The 21920-nt window shown below is 44.1% G+C and overlaps 1 protein-coding gene and 1 non-coding gene across 3 annotated transcripts in view; one reads left to right on the plus strand and one right to left on the minus strand.

Moving 5' to 3' along the window:
• SEMA5A (semaphorin 5A) overlaps positions 1-12161 on the minus strand; it is a 471369-nt gene extending 459208 nt beyond the window's left edge. For both annotated transcript variants that reach the window (XM_029215912.1, XM_029215913.1), the window contains exon 1: positions 11707-12161. The gene's annotated coding sequence lies outside the window, so the exon portion shown is untranslated. The remainder of the gene's footprint in view (positions 1-11706) is intronic.
• Positions 12162-14880: 2719 nt separating this feature from the next.
• On the plus strand, positions 14881-14950 carry LOC114893523. Its single transcript, XR_003792940.1, has one exon. It is a non-coding gene; the product is annotated as a small nucleolar RNA SNORD123 (small nucleolar RNA).
• The last annotated feature ends 6970 nt before the right edge of the window (positions 14951-21920 follow it).

Consider the following 21920-nt stretch of genomic DNA (forward strand, 5'->3'; position numbering starts at 1 on the left):
GGAGAACAGTATAGAGCTTCCTTAAAAAACTAAAAATAGAACTACCATATGACCCAGTAATCCCACTACTGGGCATATACCCAGAGAAAACCATAATTCCAAAAGACACATGCACCCCAACGTTCACTGCAGCACTATTTACAATAGCCAGGTCATGGAAGCAACCTAAATGCCCATCAGCAGACAAATGGATAAAGAAGATGTGCTACATATATACAATGGAATATTACTCAGCCATAAAAAGGAACAAAACTGGGTCATTTGTTGAGACACGGATGGATCTAGAGACTGTCATATAGAGTGAAGTAAGACAGAAAGAGAAGAATAAATATTGTATATTAACGCATATATGTGGAACCTAGAAAAATGGTACAGATGAACCGGTTTGCAGGGCAGAAATAGAGACACAGATGTAGAGAACAAACGTATGGACACCAAGGGGGGAAAGGGGCAGTGGGGTGGTGGTGGTGGTGTGATGAATTGGGAGATTGGGATTGACATGTACACACTGATGTGTATAAAATGGATAACTAATGAGAACCAGCTGTATAAAAAAATAAAGAAAATAAAATTCAAAAATTCATAATAAATAAATAAATAAATACCTTGTAACAAACAAAACAAAAAATAGAATATTACTCAGCCATTAAAAAGGATGAAATAATGCCATCTGCATCAACATGGATGGACCTGGAGATTTTCATATTAAGCGAAGTAAGTCAGACAGAGAAAGCCAAATATCATATGATATCACTTATATGCAGAATCTAAAAAAAAAAAAGATACAAATGAACTTATTTACAAAACAGAAACAGACTCACCAACTTAGGAAACAAATTTATGGTTACCAAAGTGGAAAAGTGGGTGGGAGGCAGGGAGGGATGAATTCGGAGTTTGGGATTAACGTGTACACGCTACTATCTTTAAAATGGGTAACCAACAAGGACCCACTGCATAGCACAGGGAACCCTGCTCAATATTCTCTAATAACCTAAATGAGAAAATAATTTGAAAAAGAATAAATACATGTATATGTATAACTGAATCACTTTGCTGTCCACCTGAAACTAACACCACATTGTTAATCAACTATGCTCCAATATAAAATTTAAAAAATTTTAAATAAAATAAAAAGACAGGGTAGCACTCACCTTAAGAGTAACAGTGATAAACACGAGGGGTTCCCATACCCTTTCAAGCAAGCAGCCTTCCCTAACATGCTTTTGACTTGTTATCGTAAGTCTACCCCCGCAGGCTTAATTAAACTGGGTGTTCACTCAACGGTGCAATTAAAGAAGAACCCACAAAGGGCACTTGGCCCTGCGGGTCTCCCACATCCGTCTCCGATCTGAGCCGTGCACTAATTGTGCCCTTTGCCCGGGCCTCTTAATGATGATTTTTGCCAAGCCTCCAATCACGATTTTTATTCTTCCCACTTAGCCCCATCTCCAACAACCTCCAGGCAGGAATTCTGGGCCCCGAAGCCAGTTCTTCTGGCAAACATACACTTTTAATTTAAAAATGAAAAATTAAAAGCCCATTGAAAGGCACTTAGCAGCAAATCCAAAACCTGCATCAACGTTCACGCACTACCACCAGAAATCAAAGAGACTCCAGATTACAGATCATCCAGGGGTGAACTCGTAGCCTCACTTTGTGGGTCACAACCTCCATGGCGCCCACTCCAAAGGGCAAGTTGGCCAGTGTCCCAGTCCACTAGGGCTGTGCTCCCACGCAAATGTGTGACATGGTGCTTCGTGGCTCTTCTGCAGATCACAAGCTCGCTGATGACGGGAAGGATCAGAGCTGTGATTGCTTTTGCAAAAAAAGGATCACTGTCTGGGTTGCGGGAGGAGGACAGAAAAAGTCAGTATAGAATTTATTAAAAGGAAAAAAAAAGACTAAATGGAACCAACGTTCTCTGGAGCACAGAAGGATTCCCAGGATTCAGGGCACTCTTTTCCTTTCTGTGTCCCTTCTTCATGTTGACCCCAACCAATGCACCAATGGAGCTGGGCATTCTGATAGAGGACAAAGATATGGGTGACACTCTGGAGAAGTATGAAACAAGATCTGCACCTGACTGAGTTTCTCCTCTAATCCATACTTACTAGGTAAGAGGCCATGATATTCTTTTCCTCTTGACAGAAAAGAGCAAAGTAATTGGCCACCAGAAGAAAAACTGAGATTTCTCTGAAAGATTATCAAGGAACTCAGGGTCCCAAAGATTAAACGAAGAATGTTTTATCTGTTTCCCAAACTCACTCCAAAGCTAGTACTACTCCCATTCACAAACCCAAACAAATAAATCAAATATACTTCTAAAGTGGGTTTGAATCTAAAGTGTTTGATCTTCTGTTTTTACTTTCATTATATGAGAAAAAAAAAAGTCCCTTTTAAATACTACGTAGGCCTTGGGAAGTACTATTCTTCCTAATCAAAAACATAAGGTATGTTACTCTCTGTATTCTCTTCCCCATGTTGGGCAAGTCAGTCTCTCCTCTAGCCATGGTCCAAGTTCAAAGCATTGATTTCCTTGAGCCTCCCTCAATAAACAATTAATTCATTGACAGACACTCTTCTTAAAAATGTCTTCAACGTATTTGAATTGACAAGGTGTCTAACCACTATGAAGACTGACTATTCCCCTCTACGGTCTAACTGGGGTTTACAGCTTTAGCAACTAACGTCCAAGCACTGGTATTTACTCCACGGAGTTCAAAAGAAGTGGACCTTACTGCACAGGTTCCTGGGTCAGGGATGAGTGAGGTGTGGGACATCCAGAAGGCCCTTCTGCCAGTACCATCTCTGGGGGGTGTCCGCCAAGATCCCCACCGTGAGCCCTTTACCACCACGGACTTTCCTCTGCACCAAGATAAACCACAAGGAGATGGAAACCCAGCAGGTGGGCCTGGAGAAATTGTTCGAACTTAAATAAAAGCTTCAGGCGTCAGCTTTCAAGTGAATGAATCTTTGCAATTCTTACTCACCAGCTTGCAGTTTCCTGAATGATTTCCTTTCACAAGCTGGCAATAGAAGCTAGGAATTCCATCACTGCCAGCACACAGGGAGTAAATCTGGCTCCAGGCCTGACTTAGGACTCTGCTTGGGAAGCCTTGACAGCCAATGTGCCCTGCCTGGAGGTGCGGAGCTCCGGGACCTCCCATATCCACCCTCACCCAGCCCCACCCCCGACTACGGCACAATTTCCATTCACGAGGGGTATTTACACTGGTTTCAGATGTGCATTGCAAGGAAAGTGGGGATAGACAGGTGGAGTGGGAAATATTGTCAACTGAAGCATCTGGGTTCAGGTATCCTCACCTTCCTGGCACCAGCTTTGTGACCAGGGGCCAGGGAAGTGAGAGTTCAAGGTGGAGAAGAGGAAGGGCCTTGAGAAGCATAGCTCCAAGGCTTCCGATCTCTTCCATCAGGACTCGAGGCTGAGGGACGGAGAGGTTCCCACTGCCTTCTCACAAGTGCTTCTCTCACCTGATAAGCCGATGCGTGCTTCTCCCAGCCTGAGAGCACCATCAGATGTGAAACAAATGCTGGGATGAAATTAAATAGCCACCGCATTCCCGTCATGCTTGTAACTGACCTAGATGAGGACTGACTTATACGAGCCAACATGAAGCAGCCCAGGGACAAGACTGAGCCAAAGAACATGTCCGTCGATGACACCTACGATATCACAGCATCCAGCAGCAGCTCTGAATCCCCAGAGCAAAGAGCCAGGTACTGGAGATGCCACTGCCTGGACAAAGCCTGGCAAGTCCCTTTCACATGGGGAAGGGAGCTGAAACAGAGGAGGGAAGGGCAAGAGAGTGAAATTAGAGGCAATTCATATGTATCTCTACCCATAACCTAACCTCAGCTTGTCCTTTAAACTGCAAAAACATGTCAAAGAAAAATGGAAAGAGCCAGAAGTGATCCTATGGCTCTTCTTCTAATGGGGAAAAAAAAAGGCACTCTCCACTTTAACCATTCAGGCTCTGGGCATTCAAAAATATGCATTGTGCCACTGGCTCTGGCTGTTAGAGGTAACCTCACCAGGGGAAGCAAAAGCTCTGCTAAGTGAACAAGGATACAGAAGCAGGTGTCGTGCACTTTGCTCCATCCCAGGAAACCAGCATCCCTTGGCGAGCAGAGCCATGCTCTGGGAGTCCCAGACCCTGCAGCTCTAATGAGATCAGGAGACTATGTTTTCAAAGATTTCCACCCCCACTCCTGGAGCGATGTCCATGTACCAATAAAACTGGCAGAAGAGAAGTATCCTCTAACAAACGACTGGAAATCGGGGTGTAGCAAACATGGAGTAGCCAGGTGGGCCAATGAGTTTAATGGATTTGATTCGGTTCCGTGGTCTCATCTGGAAACAACCTGGGTTTGCTTGCTTTCATGACAGAGATCACAGCTCTGATACACTTCCCAGGAAGTGCCATGGGATCAAAGAGAGGCTGTTTGTCCTGGCCTCTGGTGGCCAAGGCACTAGGCTTTGTGAAAATCCTGGAAACACAGACACAATTCCCAGGAAACACAGCAGGATTTGTTTAGGTCATGGGGTTTCACGTACTCTAACTTTAGAGATTATGTCCCAGATTTCCTTTTTTGTAAACAACTTTACTGAGGTCTAGGTTACATGACATAACATTCACACACTGTAAGTGTACAATTCGATGATTCTTAGTAAATTTTACAGAGCTGTGTGACTATCCCCACAATGCAGTTGTAGAACATTTCCATTGCCCTGAAAAGTCCCACCTGCCCATTGGCAGTGCCTTCCAACCTGCAGCCCCAGCCTCAGGCAACTGCGAATCTGCCTTCCGCCTTCACAGGTTTACCTTTTCTAGACATTTCCTATAAATGGAATCATACGACATGCAGTCTTTTGTGACTGGCTTCTTTCACTAAGCATAATGTTTCCAAGTTCATGCTTACTGCAGCCTCTATCAAGAGTTCATTCATCTGATTGCTGAATAGTTGTCCATTGTATTGCCGCTAGACCACATTTTATTTATCCACTCATCTGTTTCAGCTTATTAAATCTATAAATCCAACTAAGTGACAAGGCTTATGGGCCTCATCACAGAAATAAAATAAGAAAGGCTTCCCTAGTTCTAAAATATTCTAGAATTTCTAAAAGTCTCTGTAATGTGTGAAAATACATCATGAGGATACAATACATTCCCTGGAATTTTTGTGCCTATGGGTGGGCGAGGGGAGGGGAGCTGGTCTCAATAAGTAAACAACATCCATGAATTTCACTTTTTTATGTTTTAATAAACTATTTGAATACACATAAAGTGTTTTATGCTAATCTCCAAGTCCAGCAAGGTCATCAATTGACGGAACAAGCATTTACAACGGTGCAAATAGCCCTGTATTAGGATACGTGAAGTGCACAGTCCTTGACTCACAAAGTCATCTTTATTTCAAAACTCTGCAAATAAATCAGTTTGGGGGTATTTGAAACACTTTTCTCCACCTAAATAGTGTTCAGCTTCCACGGTTGGCCCCCAAAGTCTTAGTAAGGTCACAGCCTTTATCCAGGACACTACATCGCAGTCTGTACTATTTATATACCACATAAAGGCATCTACTGATTCATTCATTCACACACGTATGAACCCAGGGCAGCCTGTGTGCCAGGCGCTGTTTTAGACATGGAAGACTCACCAGTGGCAGTCTCATGTGGCTGCTAAGCTTCCATTCTCTGTTGGTGAAAGTCTTTAAGAAATACAGCATGGGGCTTCCCTGCTGGCGCAGTGGTTGGGAGTCCGCCTGCCAATGCAGGGGACACGGGTTCGTGCCCCGATCCGGGAAGATCCCACATGCTGCGGAGCGGCTGGGCCCGTGAGCCATGGCTGCTGAGCCTGCGCGTCCGGAGCCTGTGCTCCGCAACGGGAGAGGCCACAACAGTGAGAGGCCCGCATACCACAAAAAAAAAAAAAAAGAAATACAGCACGTTGGGTTGGAGCAACCCAACATCCTCATCACTCTTGTAGGGAAGTCCTACCCCACTTCCTGGCTACTCCTCCCCTTCTATCTTCTGGAGGACCTGCTTCTAAGGTGAGGGCCCCCAGGGGCGATGCAGGCCTGGCATCCTGACCCACCACTGCTGCCTGGCCGTCTCCAAGTCCATCCACATGCTCCGCCCACATCCTCTGTGCAGGGCCCTCCCAGGACCTCTATCTGACACCCCTCAGTCACACGGGGACAGTTACGCCACTGTGAACTGCTGCTGCCCTCACCACCCCTCTCCAGCTGGCCTGCAACCTGTCCAACCACCGCTGACATCGCTCCAGCACAGTAGGCGGGCCTGTCCCGTGGGGAACTCTCCCTGGCCATCAAGTGCTTCATTGGAGGCCAAGGCCTCTCCCAACTGCCCTGCCCAATTAGGCAAGTACTCTATTAAAGCCCGGGCTTCTGGTAATTTATTCTACCCAGCTTTCCTAGCACTAACTTTCCCAAAGTCAAGTCCACAGCTAGAACAGGCAGGAATTGACAGGCGTCTCAGAAGCAAATTCTTACTCAGTTCCCACATATACCCCGACTGGCATGAGCCATGGCTTAAGAGCAACGTCTGCTGAACAAAGAAAGGACGGTTGACATCCAGAGCAATTATTTTTGCTTTATGCTACCAGTTAAAAACAATGTTCTCAGCTTTACAATCGGTAAAGTTTTACAGCAGATCTAAATCTCAGCCCTGTAAAAGGAATCACAGAAGCAGGGTGTGATGCTAAAGCCCATTTGGCTGCAGGATGTCCAGCCATAAATATCCCTGGCCTCTGTCGGGGATGCTGGCCTGGCACTGAGTGCTTGAGTAGTCCTGGCCGTGGGGCAGCTGCATCCTTGGTGGCTGACTGAGCACAGGTTTGGAAGCCCTCCCCAAGATGTGTCACATCTCCAGTTTCTTTTACAGAAAGGGAAGTTCTTTGTATGGAATTGTATTGGGGTCAGTTGGTGAGAAACGGATCTTTTCCGGGAAGTTACAGCAGGCACTAACCATCTTATGTTTCTGCAGACAACTTACAGGAAATGGTTTAGCAGAATTTTTCTTACTGCTTTTTATTTTTTCTGACTCTGTTTTTCTTTGCATAGGCATGTCATGTATCGTTGCCAAGTGTTGGGTGAATGTGAACTGATTGAAAGAGGCTCTATTTCCTGTGAACAATTTGTCCTTGCTCAATTCTGACGGTCACTTTCCTAGAACTTATTTAATTTCACATCTCAGCAAATACAGTATTATTTCTCCAGTACAGTTGCCTTTTGATAGCATCAGTCTCCTGGTTATTTATCATACATATCTGTAATTGAGTTACCTATTGCAGTAATGTAATCTACTCTCAAATGGACATAAAAATGCAACATAAAATAAAATTGTTCCAATGTGTACCTCCTCGTCATTCTACGTGAATCCTAGTGTAGCTGATTCCCCAGAGAGATGGTGACAAGTAATGAATGACAGATGGGAAGATAAAGATTAGTGAGTCCATGGCCTTCCAGAAATAAAAGAAATTCACCCTCTAAAACTTTATTCTCTTTTAAAATATAGTGGTTTTCAATATTAATCAGGAAGCCAATTCTAGTACATGTAGGAAAAAAAAGAGTAAAGAATGGAATGATTTACTTTTTTCCAAATGCAACAGTACTAAGCTAATATATTTTAAAACTTAGGAAAGAGAAGTAAAGTGCTCAACTTTGCTCTTGTCAAACAACCATTAATCTTGGACAATAAAAGAAGGTAAAGAAAAAAAGACAACAGCAATTCCTTTGAGAAAATTTTCTGTTTTCTTGAGCCCACCATTGGGTTCATCCTATTATAAATGTCACACCCCAGGGAACTATATAACTTGTCTTTGAAGTTGCTTCAGAATACTCTGTGAAATTCAGAGCCAAGTTTCCCTAGCTCTAGAACCTTTAGATGGCAAAGCTTAATTGTGTCAATACCAGTACATTATAATAAGTTACTTGTTATACTGGACCTTCTCTTGGATCAAGTTTTCGTTTGCTTTGCTCTGTTTGGCATAAATTCTGAATCAAAACAAGTTTGTCTATGTATATTCCAGCTTACTTTAATTTCTTTCCTCTTTTCTTGTCATTAGAAATTGATTCTATATATATCTAAGATACCCAGTACCCGATAAATTCATCAAAGAAATCAGTGATATCTTTAGCAAGCACCAACAAAAGCTGCTTCTTCAAACTGCTTCCCAATGAACTAGCTACTCCTCACCTGTTGAATTTATCTTTAAGATGCCACCAATTTGTGCAGGAATTAGAGACAGCAGATTGCCCCCCCTATCTACAGCTGATCGTTTCTACAAGGTAGCAAGCAGAGTGACAAAAGCCAGTAATTTTCAACAAAACTTCTGCATCTCAATTTTAAAAGGTTGCCAGAGACATATGTGAAAATGCCTACGTTATCAACAACAGTACACAAAGATAGTATAAACAACTTAAAGTGCTTATGTGTACTCATCTCAGGACTCAAGAAAATTGTTCGCTTTCTCTATATAAATATGCAAGTAGACACTTGTGGACAGAAATGTACCAGGTTCCGTGCACACACTTTGCACTTCAGTGCAACTCAATTTGCTCCAGGGCAAAAGCTACACTTTAAAAAATTTTATTTAACTCTAAACATAAAAACGTGTCACTCTGGTGTTATAATTATACTCTAAGCAATTTGTCTGCGTACCTGTAGCAACAATGTCAGGAGTATTTTTAAACACAAATATGGTGTGATTTTAGAATCAAGAATTATGGGGGATTTACTGCAGGATGTGGGACTTTTCTCAAACACTTGTGCATAGACTACTCCAAAAACGGAATCCTTGACTCTGACATATTATAAACTAATTAACTTGTTCTGTCTCACAAACTGGAGGATTCTGTGATCCAAATTCCTTGTTAGGGATTAGTTCCTAACCTTAGTTAACTCTAGAGTTGCTGATCACTTGTTTCCATAATGGAATGCCTTTAGACCTTTGGCTGGACCTTTAATGAAGGTCTGTTCCCCCCTCCGCCACTTTCCCGTATGCATATCAGAAGCAAAGCCTTAATTTCAATGACTTTATAACAACAAAAACAGACATTTGGAATCATTAAAAATAATCACGAAGTTAATAAAAATTATGTAAGGACTCAGCTAAGCAGCTCTCTCTAGTATCAGGGGCATATGAGAGAGTCCTAAGGAACTGGCATCTGTTATTCTGAGCAATTAGCATACAACACAGAGAAAAGTTTGCTGCTTTTTAACATCTCCTATCAAGAATCTAAAGTGAAGCAAGATTTCTCACTGCAAAGCTGTGAATGGGGATTCAGAAGGTCTACAAACGCTAAAACTTAAGCAAAAGTTTAGAACATGCGTAATTCATCATGCCCCACCGGCCGACATTTTTTAACAGCCGCTGCACGATATGTTTCTATGTTTCATTCTATCCAGACATGGAGAAGAAATCATTTTAAAAGGAGACAGCAGTGAAGAGCACAGGTTTATTTTTACCAAGTTTTGAACATCTCAGAAACTTCTTTTGGACAAAGGCAAGCTTTACCACAAAGGAGACCAAAGTCTTTGCTCACAGCAGGAATCTCACAGCTGTTTGCCATTAAAACAACCAAATAAGTTACTGTAGTTTGTAAAAGGCATAAAATGATTAGCATCATCCACCTTCTCCCTATTAAGGAAGTACGCACGAGGCTAAGAGCATGTAAAAGCAGGTACCAGTTCATCACCCCCACGATTCCATGAGTGTGCAAATGATGAGCGTGACCCGTGCAGCAGTGTGGATGAGCTGCTATTTCGTGGCAAAATTTCTGCAAGAAAGAAACTCAAGAAAAAAAGCTTCAAGGGGCCCAAGCAGTTACATTTCAGACTGCTTTTTCATTTAAGACAAGCATGGCAAAAAATCTTTGGGGGTACAAAATCCCTGTTTCCTCTGCAGTAAACGCAGACATAGACAGGAATAGTTATTTAAATGATACACAAGTTAAGGTATTATCTGCCTGAACTGAAAGTGTGAATTGGTCACTCAAAATGGTGTATGATAAATTTTACCCTCTCTTCAATAATGAAAGTGGCATTAACTAGCAATTAATTTAGCAATCCTAATTAGGTGTTAAAAATCTTCCCTGGTAAAGTCTGTTTTTGTCTTTCTGTGTCTCCTTAGGAAAGACTAAATCTATAATTAATAACATATCTGTCGTTTCCAAAGGTGGCCATCGTGACAGAACTCTTCTGGATAAGCTAACTGTGACATACAATTGTTTTGTTTAAATACGAGATTCAACATAAACCTCAATTAAAAAAAAAAAAGATGCGACAATTATTTGTAACTCCTGGCATTTTAACTAATGTGCACCTGAGAACTTAATGTCAATATTAAACATAACTCACCTTATCTTCACTCAATTTCGATTTCTTTCTGAGTAAATACAGCGGTCACAGGGAGGAAGACAGATGCACAAACAGGAACAGTTTACAAGGATACGTTTGTCTCTGAAAGGAGTCTTTCTACTTAAGGGCCTTGAGTTTGGAAACCACCTTTCCTGTCCCTTCTTCTAACAAGGCTGACAGCTCCCTCAGATCAACTGACCAACTCCTCCACCATCCTCCACCTCTGTGAAATCACTGCAAGATCCTCCTGGTCTCGCTCTGCTGACTCGGACCTCCACCCACTCACCCAGCACCGAGGGCTCCTAGCGTCCTCTCGCCCTCTTCCTGCGCTCGCTCTCAGCGCCCCCTGCCGGGGATCCCGGGGACGCCGCAAACGCAGGAAAGTTAAATCCCAACTCTGAACAGCCGCATCCAGGTACAATGCGAGGAAAGGGCGAGGAGGTGAACGCGCTTCCCGCCAAAGCCCGGGGAATCGGGATCTGACTGAGCTAGGCCGGGCACCGAGCGCCGCGGGGAGCGATCCCGGGGAGATCACTCCTCGGCGGCGGCTCCATCGCACGTCTTCCCTCCGGCGCCCAGATCTACCTCCGGCCCCGAAATCCAGAGCCAGGGGATGCGAAATCGTGGAGCGGCGTACAGATGCCCGCGGAAACGGAGTGGCCTGGATACAGCCCATGGAGCAAGTGGTTCCCCAGGCCCCTACATCCCTGGCCGCGGCGTTCTGGGCGACCGCCAGCCTCAGTCTCCCTCATTAACCAAAGCGCTCGGTGGAGTTGAGCCCAAGTCCCACCGCCTCCCGGGTTCTCGCGGGCGCCGCAAAGCCCCAGTAACTCGCCCAGAAAAACCTTGCCCCAGGCGGCGATTACCGGACTGCGAAGTGTCGGCCACCGGGACCCCTGCTTTTAGCTCCCGACGATGCGAGCCTGGACACGCGCCGGCTGCGTGCAAAGACCTCCACTGCGCACCTTATGAAGGTGTTGGGTAGGGGTGCCGTCTCTCCCACCACCCGGGCGCCCACCGGGTCGCTTCCGCTCCTTACCTCTGCACACTCAGACCTCTGCAAAGGCAGAGACACAAACTTCCAGCCCGTGTACTAGCTCAACTGTGCGCGCCCCTGCACTGACGGTAGTCCTGACCCTGCCCCCGGGCTGCCCCCCGCCCAGTGCCTGCAGATCGACCCCGCCCGAGATCGACTCGACCCACCCGCCGACCACTGCCGCCCCCGGGTCCTGGCCCCACAGGGGCTCGGTCGGGGCTGCGGCTACGGCCACGCGGGGACGGAGCGGGGGGGGGGTGTCGCTCACCAGGTGGGAGGCGCGCTCCTCGTGCCAGTCATCCAGCGCCGGGGACCCGGAGCGGCTCTGAGGGTCTTCTTCAGCGCCCGGCGAGGGAAGTCGAGGCAGCAGCCGCCGCCCCCCGCCACTTGCCCAGAGCCACCCCCAACTCGCTGCGCTCCGGGCTGGGGCGCCGGCTTGAGCGCCAGGCGCACCGTCCCCGGGCGCACGGCCGGACCGGGGTTGAGTAGGTTCGCGCCCAACGGGGTCGGGCGAGGAGGCAAATTTGGGTGCTCCAGCCAGCTCCGCAGAGGAGCCCGAGTGGGAGAGGGGAGCCCCTCGGATGGGCCACAAGGGCCGGGCCGCCCCAGCCGAGAGAAGTGGAGGGTGGGGGCCGCCGCCGGGGAGGGACCGCGAGCGGCCAGGGGCTGCGGAGTCCACCCGCGGCGGGAGCGCGGCGCGCGGGAGCCGCCGCAGGGAGAGGAGCCGCCGCCGGCGCCGCCTTCCCGGCGAGTAGAGCTGCGCGGGGAGTACTGGCCGGGAGCGCGGGGCCGCCTCGCCCCGCCCCAGGCCCCGCCCCAGGCCCCGCCCCCTCCGCCGCGCCTCCTCCTCCTCCTCCTCGCAGCCCGGCTGAAACCCGAGCGCTCCACCCCGTTTCTGACCTCCCTGGGCCCCTCCCCTGACACCTCCCCTTCCCGGGACCGGACCCCCTCCGCTCCCCCGGCGTCCCCCTGGACTCCAGGGGCCCCACTGCTGCCTGCCCAGTGCGACTGCGCCCGAGCGTGGACTTTCAGGGACCCTCTCCCCCGCCTTGAAGAGACTTTCTGTAGCTCCTCCGCCCCCGGTCCCGCAGCTCCGACGTGGCTGCTGCGGGGGGAGGGGACCTGGGGAGAGTGGGGAGGGGGGCGGCATAAAGGGCCGGAGGCAGCGCGGGCGGAGACCCGAGATGTGGCGCGTCCACTCCGCCGGCCTCAGCTCCAGGTACGTGCGCGTCCCCCGGCTGAATCCGGCAGTGTGATGAGAGCGGGGGCAGGGGCCTCGGGGTCCTCCCGACTCCGACTCTGTGATTTTGTTCTTTCTGTGCGACATCCTCCTGCGCACTCTGAGCTGGAAACTTCTTAAAGACCGAGGGAGTTGCTGCGGGTTCTTGGAGGAGCGATTTGGGGGTGTGCCTCCCGGCTAGATCGGCTCAGTTTCAGCAGAGTTGAGTTAGAGAAACGAACAGATGCAGCGAACCAGGGAGGCAGGTCAGGGGGCCCCAGGTGGCCACGCTGAGCCAGAGAGGGGGCCCCCAGATGGACAAAGTCATCTCGACCAATTATGGGGCAAATGTTATTGATACTTGCTGCCCTTTTGCCGAACCTTTCGCCTTTATCGAGCGAGTGCTCAGGTGAAAAGATTCTTAATTGGAAAGCAGAGTACCTTTCAAGACTCCTGGAATTTGTTGCAAAATTTGTTGATACTCTGTTGCAAAACTTCGGTAGGGAAAGCTGTAGGGCCGCTCCTGACCCTTTCCTTCTGGATGGGGGTGGGGAACAGTCTCTCTGGGCCCTTTTTTCTCCATCTCGGCCTCAAAGGATGGCTTTCAAGTTTCCGTTGCGTAAGGAAACTCATGAACGTCCCCACCACGACCCTCTTACCGCAGTGACAATGGAAAGCTCTACGGCCCACATTCACACAGCCGCTCCAGGGCCAGTGGCCGGGTCTTGGGATTCCCGATAGTGGGAGTGGCCCAGCGTGCCCAAGACTGTGCCCTTGAGTTCAGCTACAAGACAAAGAACCCATCTCTAGCTACAAGGTGTCATGGCTCCCGCTGTAGCCACGCAGATCCAAGAGAAAACCAATCGGAAAACGAATTGACATTGATTTGTCTTTAGTTTCTAGAAATATTTTTTTTAATAAAAGAATTAAATGAAAGTAGTTCCGCAGGTTTCCATGAAAGCTCAGCCCAGCCTCAGAACTCCAGTCTCTGTAGCGCTGGTGATGGAGCTGCTGTGGGTACTCAAGGCCTCACTCGGATTTCCTTTAAGACGTCCGGAGGAAATGTCAGTAGCTGGGCGGGCCTCGGAGGTGCATTCTTCCTTGGGTTGTGCTGGGAGCGCTCAGCCTGGTGCCTGGCAGCTGCCGGGCTCCTGGGGCCTTAATGAAAAGCTTAACACGCCTCCTTATGTGCTTGACACGTGGGGCACTAGCTCCATTCCCGACATTCCGATTCTCCTGTCTACGTGGCACAGAGGCCCAGGAGCGCTCCCCCCGGAGGAGGAGGCTGGCCAAGGTCTAGGCGGACTGCTCTGTCCCTGGGGAGGTGGGAAGGGGAGGGAGGACACTGCCCTACACCTGACCTTGCAACCCTTGGGTGGATATGCCGACCTTGTATCCTCCAGATGCCAGGGCAAAGGGAGAAAGAAACTAGAACCCAAATGTGTTTAACTACTCCTTGTTCTTTGCCCCTCAACACTACAGTTAAAGGCGTTTAAAAAAAAAAATTCTCTGCATATAGAGAGCTAAGCAGTGGGAAGGAAGTAGCTATCTACTCCATAACCCAGGAGGGCTAGTAACATTTAATTCAATAAGTTATGTAACTTTATGTGTATGTTTGGGAGGGTCGATTTTACAGGTACTTTACAGACTATACCAAAGCATTATTAAAATATGTATTTTTAGTGATAATGAATTACAAATACATTAATAATAAAAATAAGGAATGGGAGAAACCAAATAATAATTTAGGGTGCATCCTTAGTTTTAAAGCAAAACGGAACTAAACTGAAGTCATGACTTTACCTTGTGACCTGGAGAAAGTTCCTGAACTTTTCTGAGGTATAGTTTCTTCATCAGGAGCTTAAACAAACCTGATGTCACATAGGTCCTTTGTAAACATTAAAGGAAAAAGAAAGTGACATAAGCGAAATACTCACCCAGGGCCCAACACAGAAGTAGGCTCTCTACAACAAAAATTATTTAAAAGAATCCACAGGTGTTTCCTTTTTCCAAACGCAATTTCTGGGATTTTTCCTTAGAACTACTCACTGAAGAAATTCTGGCGTTAAGCTGCTGCACATCACAGTCAAAAATGGAGGTGATCATTTCAAAACAAAACTGTTTAGTTCTCTTCCTTTAAAAATGAAATCATAGCTTTCCCTAAACTGTGTTAGGTAAGCCATGCAGTTAATGTAAAAGAATGAGAAATCCAACCAAACACGTGGTGGAAATGATGAATTCTGGGGCGCTGATTCATGTGATTTGAAAAACGCCATCCATTTCCTGATTCACCTCAGTTTCTGGGTGGAACTATGAAGGATCTCTTATATCTCTGAAATAAGTAATTGATTTTGTCTTGTCTTTTCTTCCCTCCCTTGTGCTTGAATTCCAGCCACATGGTTAAACTGCCAACTTAGAGGAGAGAAGCTGGGAGGGAGCTGCAGAGATCACCCAGAAGAGATCATGATGCTGCTATGGGTCACAAGTGACCTTAAAGGGGAACCTTGCTGTTTGTGATCCTTACAATGCGATGAGATTATATTAATATCATGAAAAACTTCAGCCCAGAAGTTGTGACTCTAGACATTTACATCGTAACTGGATTTTCCTACCAATGAGGCGGGAACACATTACAATCACCATCAACATATGTTCTTTTTTCACCCCTGTTTTCCTTCTTTTAGATCCATGGCATTTAAGAATTGGAACAACTGCTGGATCATCTGATCAACCCCATCAGGTTTTTTTCTTAAAATGGCCAAACATTGATAAAAAGATATCTGTTTGAGCATCACTAAAATTGTGCAATGCTGCTTTTTATTCAGCAATTTTAAGTATTTGGAAGACCCATGATTAAGGTTGCAGGTGACATTGGGATGCTCCCCAGAATTTTTACAGATGAAGAATCACCGAGAAAGGAGAGTTCAGGGAGTCATCAGCTCCTACTCACATCCCTTGAGCTTCCCCAGAAACTCTTTAGGTTTTTTTTAACCCAAGAAACACTCACTCCCCTTTTAATGTAGCAGCCCACTCCCCTGGCAGAGGTAAGCAGACCAGTTTTATTCCAAAAAAGCAGCCCAGGAACTAGGATAGAATGGAAAAAATAGCTATGACACATCTGAGCATGGGCATGGGACAAAGTGCAATTTCCTGGACCTTAAATGGAAGGACCAGGTCAACCACGTGGGCACCAGCGCTCTGCCAGTCTGTGCACTGGACATTCCATCGTGTCCCCTTCTCTGAAGTCTCAGTTTCCACCCAAGTCCATCCAGGGCCTGCTTCAAGCTTCCCACGTCTGGTCAGGTGAACATGCTTTGCCACTGCTGGTTGTTCCGTGCAGGTTAGCACAGAGTAACCTGGCCCTCGCCCCATCCAGGTGAGCTCTGCTCACCAGTGAGCTCTCTTGATCTCACTTCACGGGTGAAAACCACCTTCCCAGATGTCACAGCCACGTTCAAGGGAACAGCCTGCTTAAAATCTATCTACTGCGGACCTCAGCAAGAACTCAAGGATACAACGATTAGGGCACATATCCAACAAGAAATGCTCACTTATTTTTTACTTAGAAAAGCTTAGTAATTAATCTCACTTTCAGTAAGGGTCTATTAATAAAAGATGTGTTTTACCTCAGCTGTGTATCTAGAAGACCAAAGTATTCTAGAAATCTGAAGTATTTCTCCTGGTTTTTATGGTTAAATGTCTAGATACATTTTTCTAGCAACCCACTTTCCTTAAAATAAAATCGGTATGCTCAAAATACCTCAAGTCGCCTTTTTATAAGTATTGTATGGGCGGGGGGTGGGGGGGAAATGCTAAGTTTAAAAGATTGCGGGAATACCTACAGGAAATGCAAATGGTTTGCAGCATGGAGATAAAACACTCCTGAGTGTAATTTTCTGACATTGAGCCCTGTATATATCTTGAGTATCTATAAGCAAAGAAAGACTGTACTTTTAAATATATATATATGTTTGATACTTATTAATCAATGTCCTCTATATTCCTCTGTCTTTGGAAATAGAGCTTTGGTGGGGAAATAAATACATTTGGGAATATATTTTTAAAAATAATGCTTATCCTACACAGATTTAGAAACACAAATTAGTCTGTCTTAGTTTATTCCATCATTTACCAGGGAGATCAACTCATAATGATCTTGAGTTCAATGAAAAGAATATCTACTAAGTGAAATTACACCAGTAGGCAAAGTGTCTTCTGAAGCAAATCAGCAGGAAGATGAACTGTTAAGGATCCTGTCGCACCGTCTGTCAAATCTCATTTCAGACCCTCCTTTCCATTCCCGTTATCGTTGCCTTAATGCAGAATGTCAGCTTCTCTCACCCAAAATACCAACCCCTCCTCTTACCTGTCTCCCTGTCACCCCTAGTCTATATCACTACACCACAGTGATCACCTGCAAACAGCAACCCCTGCCCCCATCACCCTTAATAACACAGACCCCCTGATTATAGTTAAACTGTAATCTTCCTGGCTTTGAAAATGATTTTTTTTCTTGCACCTAGGTTTGACCGTGGAATTTAGCCATGACGAATAAGATGTAAGTCCCTGGGATTCCAAGGAAGGCTTCATAAAGGGGGGCAACACCTACCTGGGTGTACAATTTCTTGCCCTTCCCTCCCCCTTCCAGATTCCTGCCTGGAACTTGGTTGTGATAGTTGAAATTCCAGCCACCATCTTGGACTTGTAAGGTAACCTTAGGATATAAGCCATGAGCTAAGGATAGTAAAGCTGGGAAGAAAAAAAAAAAAAAGGCCTGAATCCCTAGTGACTTTATGGAGCCTCCTTATCAGCCCGGGATTGCTACCTGCAGACTTCATAACATGAAAAAGAAATGACTTCCCCTTCTGTTTTATCCATCATTGTCTCTATTCTGGTTTTCACAGAAGAATGGGATTTCTAACTGACAGAACATGTACGGCTCTTCCAGATCCAGCATCCCTGCAGGTTCATCTCTCAGCATTACCACCCATGCAGCCCTCCTTCTCTCCATCCCTCCCTCCCACACTGCTTTTCTGCTTTCAGTATAGCTTGTTGCCTGGCATGTGCCCGGCACTTGGATGCAGGTTGAGTAGAAGGGAGAGCAGCACAGCCAATGCCTGCCCTTTCAAAATTACCTTGGGGAGGTGGGAATCAATGACTGATCTCACAAGTATGTCAGCATAAGCCCTGGGAAGTGCTATGAAAGGCAAGTTTAGGAGTGTCTGCTTTAGTCTGGGGAGTCAGAACAGGCATCACTGAGAAGGTGGCATTTGAGCTGACATCGGAAGGATGAGTAGTGACTAACAAGAAAATGGGGGAAGAGAGTAAGATTCCAGGAAAAAGCAGAAATATTTAACTTTAGAAGTTAACTCATACACAGTTGTTAAAATATCAAGGATAGTAATCGTAATTGCAAAAGAACAACCAGAGATACAATCTTCTAAAACAGTAGAGAGGAAAAAAGATGAAATAAAAACAACTTGCTCAATCCAGTAGAAGGCTAGAAAGGGAACAAAGACAACTGTAAAGAAAAAAATTGTAGAAAGAAAAACTAGAAGAAATTAAGTAAATATATAAAATCTGGTTATATCAGAAAGCACAATACACAAAGGGAAAAATACACCAGACAAACATCAGTCAGAATAAAGCTAGTTTACAAATACTAATACCAGAAACACAGATATTTAGATTAAAATCTTTTTCAGTAAAAATATTTACTGTCTAAAAATGATTCAGTTCATTAGGAAATACAGATACGTATACAACTAACAAGAGTTTCAAAATATAAAAAGTAAAAATCTACAGTATTGTAAGGAAAATTCACAAATCCTCAATCATTGATGGAGCATATTTCTCTCACTAATTGACGGATCCACAGGAAAAAAGAATTGTATGAACTTAGATATCCTGAGAAAAGCAATTAGCAAGGTTATTCTAATGGTATATCAAATGCTCATGCAAGATTTAGAAAAAGTAATCAAGTCTGGGACTGCAAAGCAAGCCTCAATGAATTCTGAATAGTTAGTACCATGATTAGGTTACAAGTTAATAATTTAAAAAAGAATTTAGAAAACTTCACATTTGTCAGTTGTAAGTCATATTTCTAATAACACATGTGACAAAGAAGACATAATGGAAATCAGAAAAATTCATATGTTGCATAAAAATACAACATGTAAAACTTATGTGATATAGGTAAAGTCATATTTACAGAGAAATTTAGCCTTAAGTACTTATATTAGGAAGGAAGCAGTGAAATTTTTTTCTTCCAGCTTTATTGAGACATAATTGACATGCAGCACTGTATATGTTTAAGGTGTACAGCATACTGATTTGACTTACATCATAAAAAGATTGTCACAGTAAGTTTAGTGAACATCCATTGTCTCATATAGATACAAATTTAAAGAAATAGGAAAAAAATGTTTTTTGGGGGGATGAGAACTCTAAGAAAGACTGCAATTAACAAGGTAAATGTCTAACTCAAAAACCCAGAAAAAGAACAGAGCAAGGAAAATAACGTAGTTGATATCACATTTTAATGAAATAGGCTATAAAGATACAATAGAGGGAATGGACAATACCGAAGCTGTTTTTAAAAAACCACAAAAGATTAATAAAATAGACCTCTGAAAAGATATGTAACTCACTAGAAAAAAATCAGCTTTAGAAAACTAACTAAAGAAGAAATGAAAATCCAAAAACACTTATAACCATTAAAGAAACTGAATCAGTAAAAAGAACAGGCAAACAGGCCTGCATGGTTTTCTAGGAAGATTCTACCAAATATTCAAGACACAATTAATCCCTATTCTATGAAAGTTATTCCAATGAATACAAAAACCATAGACCAAACTCCCCAAAATTCAAGGATGTTTTATCATTAGAACATATACCAATATAAAGCACCTCATCAACAGAATAAAAAAGAAAAATCGTATGATCATTTGAGAAACTACAAAATATGCTTTGATAAAATTCAACATATGTTTATCATTTTAAAAAACCTCTTAGCTATGAGACTAGTAGTAGAGACCTAAATGTAAGGCTGGACACTATAAAACTCTTAGAGGAAAACATAGGAATAACACTCTTTGACATAAATCACAGCAAGATCTTTTTTGATCCACCTCCTAGAGTAATGGAAATAAAAACAAAAATAAACAAATGGGACCTAATGAAACTTAAAAGCTTTTGCACAGCAAAGGAAACTACAAAGAAGACGAAAAGACAACCCTCAGAATGGAAGAAAATATCTACAAACGAAGCAACTGACAAAGGATTAATCTCCAAAATAAATAAACAGCTCATGCAGCTCAATATTAAAAAAACAAACAACCCAATCCAAAAATGGGCAGAAGACCTAAATAGACATCTCTCCAAAGAAGACATACAGATGGCCAATAGGCACATGAAAAGCTGCTCAACACCACTAATTATTAGAGAAATGCAAGTCAAAACTACAGTGGGGTATCACCTCACACCTGTTAGAATGGGCATCATCAGAAAATCTACAAACAACAAATGCTGGAGAGGGTGTGGAGAAAAGGGAACCCTCTTGCACCATTGGTGGCAATGTAAATTGATACAGCCACTATGCAGAACAGTATGGAAGTTCCTTAGAAAACTAAAAATAGAACTACCATATGACCCAGCAATCCCACTACTGGGCATATACCCAGAGAAAACCATAATTCAAAAAGACACATGCACCACGATGTTCACTGCAGCACTATTTACAATAGCCAGGACATGGAAGCAACCTAAATGCCCATCGACAGATGAATGGATAAAGAAATTGTGGTACATATATACAATGGAATATTACTCAGCCATAAAAGGGAACAAAATTGGGTAATTTGTAGAGACGTGGATGGATCTAGAGACTGTCATACAGAGTGAAGTAAGTCAGAAAGAGAAAAACAAATATCATATATTAACGCATATATGTGGAACCTAGATAATGGTACAGATGAACCGGTTTGCAGGGCAGAAGTAGAGGCACAGATGTAGAGAACGGACGTATGGACACCAAGGGGGTAAAGTGGCGGGGGGGGGCGGTGGTGAGATGAACTGGGCAATTGGGATTGATATGTATACACTGATGTGTATAAAATGGATGACAAATAAGAACCTGCTCTATAAAAAAATAAATTAAATAAAATGCAAAAATTCCAAAAAAATTAGGCTAGTAGTAGAAAGAAATTTACCTAATCTAATAGACTATACACACACAAAGAAAAACCCAAACTTGACGTTTAATTGTGAAAAGTTGGAGATATTTACTTGAAAGAGAAGATCAAGACCAGCATGCACATATCAACACTTTTATTCAACACAGAAACAATGGTTGAAAAGGAAGGAACAAACTTTAAATTGCAGACTGTATAAGCGTCTCCAGTAAAAGCACTTAAGAACATCTACAGATAAATACTTAGAATAAAGAGAAAGTTCTGCAAGATTGCTAGATAGAATCTCAACATACAAATCAATTGTGTTCCCATAAGCCAGCAGCAAATAGCAGAAAATATAATTTAGAAAAGATAACATTAACCAAAAAAAAACAATTGTTACCTAGGAATAATGTTGGCAAAAGATATGTTGAACCTTTGTGGAAAACTTATAAAACTAAATTTTAAGATCCTACAGATGATCTAAATAAATCAATCCTATCTCACATTTAAGGGTGGAATGATTCCGTGTATAATATCTTGAACATGACGTATTCATTTCGAAATGTCCATCTTCCACAAATTAATCCTTAAATACAATGTAGGTCCAATCAAGATCTCGACTGGCTCTATGGAACTTAGGTAGATCCTAAAATGTATAAGCAAGACAAGAGCAAATGTTTAGGAGTGGTCACATAATTTCTGTAGAAAATGAACAAGATAGATGGGAGTCATTAGATATCAGTACTGTTCATAAAGCTATAGCAATTATGACATTTATATATTGGCACAGAGAGAGACAGAGAAAACAATGGAGCAGAGGGCCCATAGACAGACGCCCACGTATGCCAGCTTTAACATGCGACAAAGGGGCTCACTGGAGAGAAGTGGGGCTCAAATGGTCTAAGACAATTGACTATCCCGATGCAAAAACATTTCATCAGATACTTCCCTCAAGCCAGTCATAGAAATAACTTCAAAGTAGATTAAAGCCAAAGTGAGAAGCAGAACATTTAGGAAAACATGTTAAGCATCTATCTATATGACCTCTGGGTAGGGAAGCAGTTCTCAAAATAAGATACAAAGACCAGT

This window comes from Monodon monoceros, unplaced genomic scaffold, assembly GCF_005190385.1.
Source record: "Monodon monoceros isolate NGI ecotype Baffin Bay Population unplaced genomic scaffold, NGI_Narwhal_1 Super_Scaffold_12, whole genome shotgun sequence".
NCBI classification, from domain to species: Eukaryota; Metazoa; Chordata; class Mammalia; order Artiodactyla; family Monodontidae; genus Monodon; species Monodon monoceros.